General features: G+C 35.1%; 1 protein-coding gene and 1 long non-coding RNA gene across 2 annotated transcripts in view; both read right to left on the bottom strand.

Moving 5' to 3' along the window:
• Positions 1 to 5,024: 5,024 nt before the first annotated feature.
• LOC140168145 (uncharacterized) lies at positions 5,025 to 6,838 on the bottom strand. The gene is made up of 3 exons (XR_011861151.1): positions 6,718 to 6,838; positions 5,633 to 5,898; positions 5,025 to 5,275 (listed from the first exon to the last, which is right to left on the bottom strand). It is a non-coding gene; the product is annotated as an uncharacterized lncRNA (long non-coding RNA).
• A 2,980-nt stretch (positions 6,839 to 9,818) lies between these two features.
• Positions 9,819 to 12,740, bottom strand: part of LOC140167513 (uncharacterized) — a 117,663-nt gene continuing 114,741 nt past the window's right edge. Inside the window, exon 50 of the mRNA XM_072190819.1 lies at positions 9,819 to 9,860. The gene's annotated coding sequence lies outside the window, so the exon portion shown is untranslated. The remainder of the gene's footprint in view (positions 9,861 to 12,740) is intronic.

The following is a 12,740-nucleotide window of genomic DNA, read 5'->3' as shown; positions in this document are numbered from 1 at the left end:
GACTTCAACAGTATACTCTGCCTCATCATCAAGCTCTGCACTGCTTATCACCAGTCTTCTCTCCTGGCCCTTTGACGTAATCTTGAACCGGCCTTCGGTTTGATTGGCTGCTTGTTCTTGAGCCATGTGACCTCTGCCGTCTCGTCAGAGATCTTGCACATGAATTCCACCTTCTGCTTTTAGGTGGTTGTCACTGGTTTTAGCTCAGTAATGAATTCAACATGTGGAGCTGTGAGAGGATGGAAGTATGGAAATAAAAATGACATCTCCTAATAATTTCACTTACTATGATAGTAACACGGTATTTCAAAATCACAATTGTGATGAATAAGATTGTTTTTTCAAATATATAGGTCTATTTCAATGGATTCTGTACCAAAGTTTAGTATCATGTTTACTCTATTAAACACATCTGGGGTGTAACATTTTGAAATAGGGGCATTTTATTAAAGGTCTTTTTAACAATGATAATTCCCGAAAATATTGTTAGGTAAGCTTAAAAAATCACACCGATATGACAAACTATGAACTTAGGATCAATGACTTCTGATTCACTTCCAGGTTTTGTGATGTCATTTATGGCACATGGTGGCAATACAGACCATGAGTGGACCATGGTTATCTTACTTGCACTTGCACAAAACATGCTTTACTATAAAATTATTATCAGCGTATACAAGACATAGACTCTTTCCACATGTTCCACATTGCAGATTTTAGGGAGTACTTATGCTGGTGACATTTACTTCTGAATGTCAAATAACTGTGTGAAAACTATTGCACAAATTATGAAATTACACAACTACCTGGAATAGTATGTATGTTAGGGTATGGAATATGAAAAAATGTGTATAGAACTTACGTTTAACCAAGAGGTTTTTGGTAGATTTGAGGTAAGCCCATAGTGACAGTGTAGTCACCTTCATCTTCAGGGCTGACATTAGAGATGATTAGTTTGCGTATCTTGCCTTCGGATACCACTTTGTAGTGTCTGCTTAGCTTCACTTCTTTGCCGCTCACAAACCATTTGACCTCTGCTTTCTCATTGGAAACTTCGCATTCCAAGGTTGCGGTTTGTTTTTCGGTTGCTTCTGTGTCTTTTAGTTCTACTACAAATTTGTTGGCTGTTTAGGGTTAAAAAGAGAATACAAATGATCAAAGGCAAGAAAATGTTGTATTTTGTAAATTGTAATATAAAGTTCACATATAGAATAAGTTACTCAAAATTTTGTTTAGTTTGTTAAGTACTATCAATAAGACTTGAATGGATGCATATCCACTGGATATTATCCAGAAATTTGGCATCAATTCAATATCTCTACTTCCTTGATTAAGTTTGATTACATGGCCTTATTCTTTGTAACCAACTCCCTTATTATTGGACTATTTCCACTTGAAATTTACCATACCCCTGTGGAAGATTTATGAAGTCTTCCACAGAGGGAGTATTTTCAAATAGAATTGGCTCAGGTTAATTATTTTGAAACCCATACTCCCTCTGTATATGGCTTTACCTATATCTTCCACAATTGGAGTTAGTATTTCAAATGGAAGTTACCCAATTGTCTATTCTATTTGACACCCATACTCCTGTAGAAGACTTTATAGTTAAATCTTCTACAGGAGAGTGTGAATTCAAATGGAATGGCCCAAGCACTCACCTTCAACAGTCAATTCAGCAGTAGATGTCTTGTCCCTCACTTGACATGTGTGTAAGTAGCTTGGTCAGGGAGCTCCGCTTCCTTGATGACAAGGCGGTGCTCCTTACCAATCGATGTGATCTTATACGGTCCTCCTGTTTTGATTGGCTCGCCATCTTTTAGCCAAATGACCTCGGCATTCTCATCCGATATCTTGCAGAAGAATTCAGCTTTATCTCTTTCTTCAACTGTGATTGGAGTAAGTTCTGTTAGGAACTCAACTGGAGGCGCTGCAAAATGAAATTAGGGAATAAAACATTTTTCAAGAATGTATTGATTTACATTACCATATTGATACACATTACCATTTGGAAAACATCACCAACCCCCAAAAAAGATTTGTCTCAGGGTAAATGGAAAAAGGCAAAGCAGTAGCATTTTTAGTTTTAGGGCTAGCAAAATGCAACTTTTTTAGTGCATTTATGTTTCAATAACAGCTAGATTACGATTCGCCTGAAATAAACCTCTTTTTGGGACCTTATATGGATGTTTATATTAAATTAAACATCTTTTATCATGTGAGTGTTGGAACATCTTGTGTGAAATTGAATTGAATAGCTGCCTAATGCACACAATTGTCTTCTTGCACTACACGATATATAGTCCGTATACCTTCCTCGTAGTCAGTAAAGTAAAATCTAATTTTAAGATTTTCTCAAAAAAGTTAAATTTTGCAGGAATCTTTTATGCCAGTTGGACTCATTGCATACTTCTCATCACTACATTAAGAGATAAAATGAAAACAATATCTAAATTACTGACTCAGGAAGGTACAGACTATAGTAAAGTAGTCTTTACTGTAGTGTAAATAAACTGAACCTGAAACTGTGTTTCTAATTCAGAGTCTGGAACAGCTAAAAATTTGAAATTATTTTGGAGCACAAAAGGACAACATCAGCATGGGCTGTTTAGTGCACAAAAGTGTTAACTGCTGAGGTTATACAAAGGCAGTTAACCCTTTAAGCTCCAAGCAGCCCATGCAGTTAGACTTTCTATGCTCCATGCAGTCAATATGTGGATGTTTTGTATGTTATTGATGATAAAGAAGTGTGTTCTGCAAATGGCAGCAATTGCATGTCTGCACACAAGAGTTTCTTGCACCAGTGATTTGAGATTCAAACTAAATTTCTTTTAACTATCATTAACAGACTATGACAAAAATATTTACGCTCGCAAGGAGTCCAGCCGTAGACTTCACGTCACCAATAGTACATGTGTATTCCCTTCATCGTCAGGTCTCACATCAAGTAGTTCCAGTTTGCGCTTCTTACCATCAGCGGTAATCTTCACACGCTTCCTCTCGCGCCAATTCTTGCCATCTTTGTACCATACAGCGGTCGCTTTCGTTGGATATCTCGCATTCCAGTACAGCTGACTGCGTTTCTATTGCAGTAGTCTTCTTCAGCGGAACCGTGAATTTAGTCGCTGAAAGAAAGAATAGATATAAAATTAGACTTAGAAATTAATTTACATTTATAGGCTGCATCGATGTTTGGTTAATTTGTTCCTTTGTCTTGCTGTTGAATGGTAACATTTTATCAGAATATTATATGACAATACTCACGTTCCACAAACATTTCAGCTTGTGTTTTCAGCTTTCCAACAACACAAGTATAATCAGCCTGGTCTGTCGTCTGTACTGTCTTCACAATCAATTTTGCACTGGGCCCTCTTCAATAATCTCATACTTCTTCCCTGCTCTGATAGGTTCACCATCCTTTAGCCAGGTGACTTGGGCTTGTGGCAGAGACACTTGGCACTCCAGGGTAGCTGCTTCTTCAAATTCAATGGTTTCAACCTTTTCTAGAGGTTTGTTGAATTTTGCAACTGTGGAGCAAATATTTATAGTGTAATAATTTGTGAATATTTCACAGCATAATGGGAAAAAATCACAATTATACATGTAGAACAAGCAGAGTTAACATAAAGTATTTCCTGGAATTGCTCAATTTTCTAATTGATTGTCCATCATAAAACTATTTACTCATATGTGATGCGATCAAGCAAAATCAACCAGAACTCGGAAATATTTTCAGTTTCTTATAGGATAGTAAAAAACATGTACAAAGCTGTATTTTGCAGAAAATCCCATTGAAATTGAACAACCAATTCCAAAGATATGAGCAATTAAAGAGTTTCCAAAACAACAGGAAGTAAAAGGAAATATAATAATTCCGGATGATTTTGCTTGATCGCATCACATATGTCTTCAGGTATTTTTTCCCTCCCACTGTGAAATTTACATAAAATTTCCAGGGGCAACATTCATAATGGGAAGCAATTCAGTTGGGGTACGGAAGCAACCTCTTCCTACTACAGCTCAAACTCGTCCAAACAATGTATGTTTTACAGATATTGTCATTTTGAACACAAATAATCCTAAACATTTTTGGTAGCAAGGGACTTGCAAAAACAATAGCTAATTGTTTGATCAAAACAATGGCTAATAATGGGCATTGTAAGAGATCTAAAAGCTTGGTTACTCAGATGATTACATGATGTAAAAAGACCAATCAGGGGCATTGTAAGGCGGCAGGACCCATGGGGTTAATCTTACCTTCCACAAAAGAGACCAGCTTGTGTCTTCTGTTCCCTACCACACAGGAATAATCAGCCTCATCTTCACTGGATACTTCCTTGACAACAAGTTTCCTGATAGGTCCTTCTTCCACTACATGATACTTGGGTCCCTCCTCGATGGGCATTCCATCTCGGAGCCATGTCACCTTGGCTTTAGGTATGGTTACCTCGCATTCAAAAGTAGCGGCTTTGTCCAAACTTTCTGGGGTGGTTTCGATGTTTTGTAGTGGTTTGTTGAATTTGGTAGCTGAATTAGTAAGAGGACATTGGACATCAACATTATTTTCTAATTGGTGATGCGATTTAAATGTACTATATAATTTTTATCTCTTCAAATTGGTACATAACAATTGTGGATATAGATTCCTAAAATGGATCTAAAATATTCTCTTATTGTAATGGAATTAAAACCATCATTTAAAGAGCCATTTAAAAGGTTTTTTTGTTATTCCACTCTTAAAAATTATTGCGTCTTTTCACTTTTTTGAGAATTCTTTTTTGAGAGTAAAATTCTCACTGCAAAAGGTTCCTCAAAGAGCTGCATTCCACTTTTCCATAGGTCAATTTTTATCATATTTGGTGGATTTTACATCAATATTTTAAGCTAAGAAGAAGTGTGATAAGCTAAATCAAGTTGTACTTCATTTCTTCACTCATATTTTAGATTTACAGTATTTTGATTGAAGATATTCCAATCCTAGCTTTAATATTCATCTAGACTATACTTACTTTCTACTAGAACAAACCAGCTTGCGTCTTTTGTTCTTTAACAACGCAAGTGTATTCTGCTTCGTCCTCCTTTGCCACATCCTTGACAACAAGTTTTCTGATAGGACCTTCTTCCACCACGGTGTACTTAGGTCCTTCCTCCAATGGGAGGCCATCTTTAAGCCAGGTGACCTTGGCTTGTGGCAATGAAACTTCGCATTCAAATGATATGGCTTCTTCAAATTCAACCGTTTCTACGTTCTCCAAGGGTTTGTTAAATTTGGTGACTGAAAAAGAAAAAAAATTTGTTCTTCAAATGAATTTATTGTTACTTGATATAGTGCATTACTGAGGGAGTCTTCTCTGCACGAAAGATGAAACATGTAAAATGCTGATAATATTGGACTTGCACAACATATTATGCCACTTTTAATGAGTGTATAAGCTGTTATTGTTTTTAATATTGATACATGTCTCCCATTGCTTTGTTTATCAACAAAATTCTACTCATTCTATTTCAATTATTAAAGAAAAGCTTGAAAATATAAATGCACTTTTTGCATAATCTATTCATACACTTTTACATTACAAATCTCATTTGGTATCAAGATGGCAGATCCATGCAAAGGGTCTTCCAAGCATACCTTCAACATTCAGCTGGGCCACGGACTCCACGTCGCCTACAACGCAGCTGAAACTTCCCACGTCTTCTGGTTTGAGGTCATGTATAATCAGGGATCTAGCAGTGCCTTCCTCTCGATCTCAAGCTTACTACTAGTCTCCACCACCTGTCCATCCTTAAGCCACTTGGTGGTGGCTTTGGCATTGGATATGGTGCAGTCTAGTCTGGCTCACTGAGTGTCAAATTCGGTTGCTTGGATGTCTTGTAGAGGGATCACAAATCGGGTTGCTGGGATATAAAGTGCAGAGTCAACATTTTATCAAATGATATGAAACTTAGCAAGTTAGAGAAGACGTTTTTAATCTGGATATAAAGTACAGAGTCAAAGTTTAGTCAAATGAGGTCCGGTGGAACTTGGTTTTTATTTTTCTTCAACTGCATTTCTTGTCCAAAAATGGTGGGTTTTTTTCAATTTCTAATATTGTTAACCTCCTGGGCACTACAGGTCATCTAACAACATTTCTGATTGGTAGATAACTTGAAATGCTCATTTCAATTGCCAATTATGACTAGGCTTTAAAACTATTATGGCCAAACTTGCATTTGCACATGGTCTTATTAATACCCTCCTTGATTGGTTCAAAATTGGACACAATATTCATTTTGGCCAATCGGTAGGTAGTTCTCATGGGGTTAAAGCATGACAGAGTCTGATGAGCCTAATTAGTGGAATGTGCAACTTGAGCTCATTGGTCTATTCAAAATCCAATATCTGCATTATGTTTAAAAAAAACAGAAAGCAAGACTTTCCTTTAGTCTGTCAATAATATTGAAGAAATGGGATATTTTTGCCTGGTTTTCTCAATATTCTTTGGTGTAAATCAATATATTTTGATGACACTTTTGAGCAAGTTTTTCATAGAGGGCTTTATATTGCAAAAATGTTAGGCTCATGAGTATTTATTTTCATACAGGTATAACAAATGTATAATACTGGCATAAAATTAAAGAAACATAGTGTTTCTTTTATCGCATAAAAGTTACAAGTTATGATCTGATCTTCTTTGCTCTTTACAATAAATTGAATGAGGACATTATTGAACTTACGTTCAACTGAGAGTGTAGCAGATGATCTCTTATCTCCTACAACTACTGTGTATGCTGCCTGGTCTGCCTTGACTACATCATGTACAACTAGCATCAACTTTAAGCGCCTTCTCGCTTGATTTCAACCTGAGATAACACCAATAAGAGACAAATCAATGACAAATGTTTAGAATGGGCATGTTGGCGCCCAGTGGTGGTATGTGCTCTGCCTTGTAATCGCGGATTGCGAGTTTGAGCCCGGCTGTGCCATCGTGTTGTGCTGATCTTGAGCAAGGCGCTTTACCTACTGCCTCTTTCTACCTACCCAGGGGTGAAATGGGGAGCTGTTATGAATATTGTCCATTGAGTGCCACCCAAAGATATGAGCATGCCTTGGGAAGCTGACATATTCTAATGACAGCGGAATAAATGTAAAACACTTTGGTACATGTGCACATGTTAAAGGTGCTGTATAAATACCAACATTTATTTTATTTATTTATCTATGAAGATCAAAATACAGTCATACAAAACTCTGTTCATGTTTTCTTTTCTTTTAATTTGTTCTTGTTCTCTGAAATACCTTCCTTCATCTGAAAATGTCCATATAAAAAGTTATAGTAACCTTTTTTTATTTAATTTTTTCCTTTCTGGGACAAAAATATATCATGTTCTTGTTCATCCAGGAGCAAAAGTAATCAATCTTTTTGACAACAAGGATGTCAAAATACATGACATGGAAAGTAGATGGTTTGAGAGAACATCTTATGTGAAATAAGCGTAATGTTCCCTTATGGGTTGGGGGAGTCTAGTCATAACTTGGTGAGGCCTTCATTTCCAGTAACCAGGAAGATTCTTGGCTGGTTTAACTCAACTGTGACCTGTGAAATACCATAGAATTCCATCAAGAAGCATATATGTCTCTAAAAAGAAAGCAATGAAAAGCCAGACACCCTCCACAAAAAAAAATATTTTGAGCAACTACATTACTGATGCAGGTGGCTGTACAAACATGTACTATTGTAAGACCAATCTATTGTAATGTTTTTTAGAGGGTGTCTGCTTTTCATCTCTTTCATCAAATAAACACTCATTATATGCTTACAGATGGAATTCTACTGTATTGCCACTCATAAAAAGTAAGTCTAGTAGAACTGCATGATTATAATGGAAGACAGAGATAAAAGACTAGTTCATGTCTAAAATTCTGAAACTAGACAGAAAATGCCATACTGCACAGGTTGGCAACCAATCACATGCACGCCTTTGTCCTGACGTCAGATGCGATTTAGTCTCTTTCATTATATACCCTTAAAATTCATATGTCTCTTACCTCTCAGTTTCAGGGATGACTTGTCAGCCTTGGAGCCATGTAATCTCAACAGACTCGTCTGGCTCATCGTGAAGCTCACACTGGAATGACACTGTCTCCTTTTCTGGAACCTTCTTGCTCTCAAGATGTTCCAAGAAACTAATTAGTTTGGGAGCTGTAGATATAAAGGAGAGATGGGCGTGTAAAGTTGCATCCAAATATTATTTATATTCAAAATTAGGCATATTATCTTAATCTATATTTCATAGCATCTGGACAATTTTGAATACTCTTAATCATCTTTGAATAAGTAAAATGAGAGAACAAATTCAATCTTGTCAATCAGATTATTCCTAGCATTGCCTTGGAGCTGTAATTTTGCGGTCAGTACCACTGATCTTCAGCTGGGTTGTGATGTTAAGCGTCTCGAGGTCCTTAACAAGGTGTTACATCACAGCCCAGCTGAAGGTCAGTGGTACTGACTTCTAACTGGTTGCTCCAAGGTAAGTTAGAATAATCTGATTGACAAGATTGAATTATTATCTCATCTAGACAATTCTTTGGCAATTGCAATTTTACAAACTTTTGTGCCATTAAAAAATGAGTTATTTAAAAAAAATTTGTACAAATAACAGAAGGTCTAAGAATGCTAAATCTAACTTAGAAGCATTAATTCCAAGTTTGTTCCTGTGTAGTTGTTTAAAAAGCAACTTGGATGAAAAAAGCTACACTTAATTTTTTTTTTGAAGAGTATTAAGTGACTCATGGATTGTTTTTATTTATTTATTTATATTTATTTATTTAATCCTGTCAGAATATTTAGAATACATTCTCCTCAAAAATATACAATTGACCTTTTAAGGTCAAATCCATAAGCCTTTCTTGGGTAGACCTGTGATGTCCTACGCCGATGTTCACATCATTACTGCACACTTCAATACACAGTAACAATGTTCACTAAATGATGTGCACATCGATTGTGGCGTCAAATGATGACATCTCATGTCTACCGCAAAAGCTTATATACCGAAAAATCAATATCAATCCTAGAAATTAATACAAGCTGTAAAAATGCATACAACTGAAGAAGTATATGTCCACCTTGTTTCGTAAAACATTATATTCTTTATCATTAAGGTAACTTGTATACCACTTAATTAAAGGAAAAAATATTACATTATACAAAGATGCTAAAATATGATAGAATTCTACATTGACAAAATGACACACATTCAACTACATCAATGAACATATATGCAACATTGAACACATAATCTGCATCTATGATAAGCAATGAAAATTGGCAATGCATACAACTACAGAATGTGAAAAAAATAGTTGGACAGCTTTAAAATGGTGACATTTGGGTGTAATTTTCCACTTAGCTTAATAAACATTTGGGACTATAATTGGGTGTAATTTCCCATCAATACCTTCAACCTTGGGTAGCCTTATTGAACATTTGGGAGTAAGATCGGTTGCAATTTCCCCATCAATACCTTCAACTTTGAGTGCTACATGAACATTTGGGAGTATAATGGTGCAATTTCCCCATCAATACCTTCAACTTTGGGTGCTTCAAATACATCAAGCTTGGCAGCAATACGGTGGACACCCAGTTCACATGTATATTCAGCAACTTCTTCAGGCGACACATCATGTATAGTGAGGATCCTTCTTCTGCCCTTGGCTATAATCTCATACTTCTTCACTTCTTCTTTGGTAATCTCCACCCCTGATTTGAACCATTTCACATCAGCCAGTGAATCTGAGACTTTGCAGGTAAACTCTACGGTTCTCTTTGGTTCAGTGCTAATTGGTTTAAGCTCTTCCACAAAGTAGAATTCTGGTACTGCAGGATCCATCCAGAATGTGAAAATAAGTGTAAGTTGGGTGCCGTTTGGGTGCCGTTATTTAGTGCCATTATTTGGTGCCAATTTTGGAGTGCCATTTTGGGTACCAATAAAGTGTAAACTGGGTACCAACAAGGCGTGAACCGGTGCCATGCAGAAAATACTTACCCCTTTGCAATGTGCATGTAAACCGTAGTAACAAGATTAAATGACCAAGCGGTTGGTCAAAAACATCGAAACATAAGTTCCATGAACAGTTGCATTTGAAGAAGGTGCAATAACAATTGGCTGAATTAGACATGACAGACAAGAGAATTGCTGAACTTTCAACCAGAATTTGTGTGTGTGTATAGGGGTGGGGTGGGGATGTAGGTGTGGGGGTTGGGTGTGGGGTTGGGAGTGTAACAGGAGGTAATGACCATTGTGGGTGGTAGTGGGTGTGTATATGTGAAATGATTGCTACTTTTGAACTTCAATATAGCATAACAGCCACAAACATATATTATAAATCATACATTAGATCATTTTAAGTTTTTCCTAATTACATAATAGTTTCAAATAAAGTCTCCAGGTTGAAGCAGAATCTAACACTAACAAAAAATTACAAAATTAAATTGAGTTAATTAAAACTCAGATTTTTTTCATAACTTGTATAAATTCATTTTCTTTAGTCTTCTCAAAATTAAAAAACAACAACCTGCAAATGTATATAGAAAGTGAAAATGTACTCATATTTCTTCGGTCAAAAAAAGCAATGTGTGGTTGAAATTAATTGGGTATAACTAAGGCAGAAACAGAATATCACCATTGTTCCCACGGTCATTTGCAACAGTGTAACTGACAACTACTGATTAGGTAGCTTAAATTTGAAAGACTTAGAAATCTTCCATGATCAAGTTGCATGACATTTATTTCACATAACCTAACAAGATTAATGAGGGTGATACTGATGAGGGATGATGCTGAACTTCATTCCAGTTAGAAATCCTTACATCCTCTATAGAAGACATGACCTTAATATTCACACACAGGAGTGAAATTTTAAAGGAGTCATTCATTAAGGTAAATCCTATTTAGAGAATTTACATGTACACACTAGAGAGGAAATATTGAGATCAGGGTCTTCTATAGAAGTATATGGATTTAAAATTGGAATTTAGCACATTTGATGTTTTAACAACTTTTGCTGGTTTAATCTATTTTAGTCTATGGGGTGCACCTAATGTGAAGAGGATTTTTGTGATTATTACTACTACTGCTATTGATAAAATTATTTGATGTGAATGTGAAATAATAAACAATTATATTATCTATCAATAAAGTATTAATTCAGCCTAAAAGAATTGTGATTAGCATAACCGACCGACCCTAAAAATAGGCCTGACCCTAGACTTTTTTTCTTATTTTTTTGCAAAAGAAATTAAAAAAAAAAATTAAAATTAAAAAAAAGGAAAAAAAAGTTCAAGGCCTTTATCATACCAATTTACAGCTTAAAATGTGTGTATATAAAAAATTAGTAACATTTAAAAATTGCCGACCTTAACCTACCCTTATATTACAGCCAATCAAACAATTGTTTTTTAGGCCTTGGTGCTATTAGACTATAAGGATATTAACTCTAAGATGTTGTTATTATTAAATTGATCTCAGCATGGGTAAGGCAGTATGGACTGGACTGGAAAGGCTTTTGGTGGGCCTAAAAGCTTGTCTACATATGTGACATGATCCAGGGAATGAGTCACATGTGAGCAATTTTCAATTTCAGTTTAAGTTTTTTACATAATTTTCTGGCAGTTCACGAATGCTACATTTTGATGCAAACCCCATCAAAATCGGACATCTAGTTACTGAGTTATGAGCAATTTATCAATGGCTGAAAAACAATATAATATAAAACAAAAGAAATTTGAACACTATTATTGCCAATATCTCCAAAAAAAACAATATTGGCACGACATCACGGCTCATTCGCCCTTGATCATGTACTTACATATTCATTAATATAAAATTTCAAAAGGACAAAATCTGAAAATGTGTATTTATTATTTTATCAATGGCACTGTTATTAAGACCAAATAAATGTATTGTTCTTTAAATAAAAACACTTCAAAAGCAAAATATGAAAAGTCAAACCTCAATCTTTTTCTTTTTCTTTTACTTTTTATCCATTTTTTGAATTGTATTCTTAGAATTTATTACAAATTCAGAATCTCGGTTAATAAGAGAGAAAAGATGAGAGTATAATGATAACAACAGCAATAATAGAAATTCTACACATTTGATTAAAGAATTTTTTAATATAATAAAATTTATAAGTTAAAACGCTTACTGCAGATTTGTTATTAACAGCCATAATACATTTTGAGCCATTTCCAAATTTGGAAATTAATCATTTATTAAAATGAACAAATACATATTTTAGCTAACTAAACATAATTATGCTAACTTGAAACAATGCACAATGATTTTTGACAGCAACATGCGCAAGCAACCTCAAAATAAACAAAAATAAAGGCAGAACAAAAATGAAACAAAATTTAAGCAAAAAACAAAAATGACACAAGAATAAAAAGCAGAAACAAAAGTATGAAACAACAATAAACATTGAAAAAATTAAACTTAAACTTAAAGGATTGCAACAAGCAATGAAAAATTTTAGACAAAACAATGATTTAGACAAAATACATGGTAATAATTTCTACAGTTTGGTGTACCATATTCTACCCAATTAGTGCCCGCCCCACTAAGTGCCTCAACAGAATTTTCCAAGTGACAAGTGTCTTTAAGCTTAGCGCCCTCCCCCATTTCAATGCAACTAACGCACCATAAATTTGGAGTTTTGTTTCATCAATTTAAAGAAGCATTTTATTTACATTTTA

This window comes from Amphiura filiformis, chromosome 13 (genome assembly GCF_039555335.1).
Source record: "Amphiura filiformis chromosome 13, Afil_fr2py, whole genome shotgun sequence".
NCBI classification, from domain to species: Eukaryota; Metazoa; Echinodermata; class Ophiuroidea; order Amphilepidida; family Amphiuridae; genus Amphiura; species Amphiura filiformis.
The sequence above is the reverse complement of the archived record's forward strand: the minus strand, read 5'-3'. Positions and strand labels throughout refer to the sequence as shown.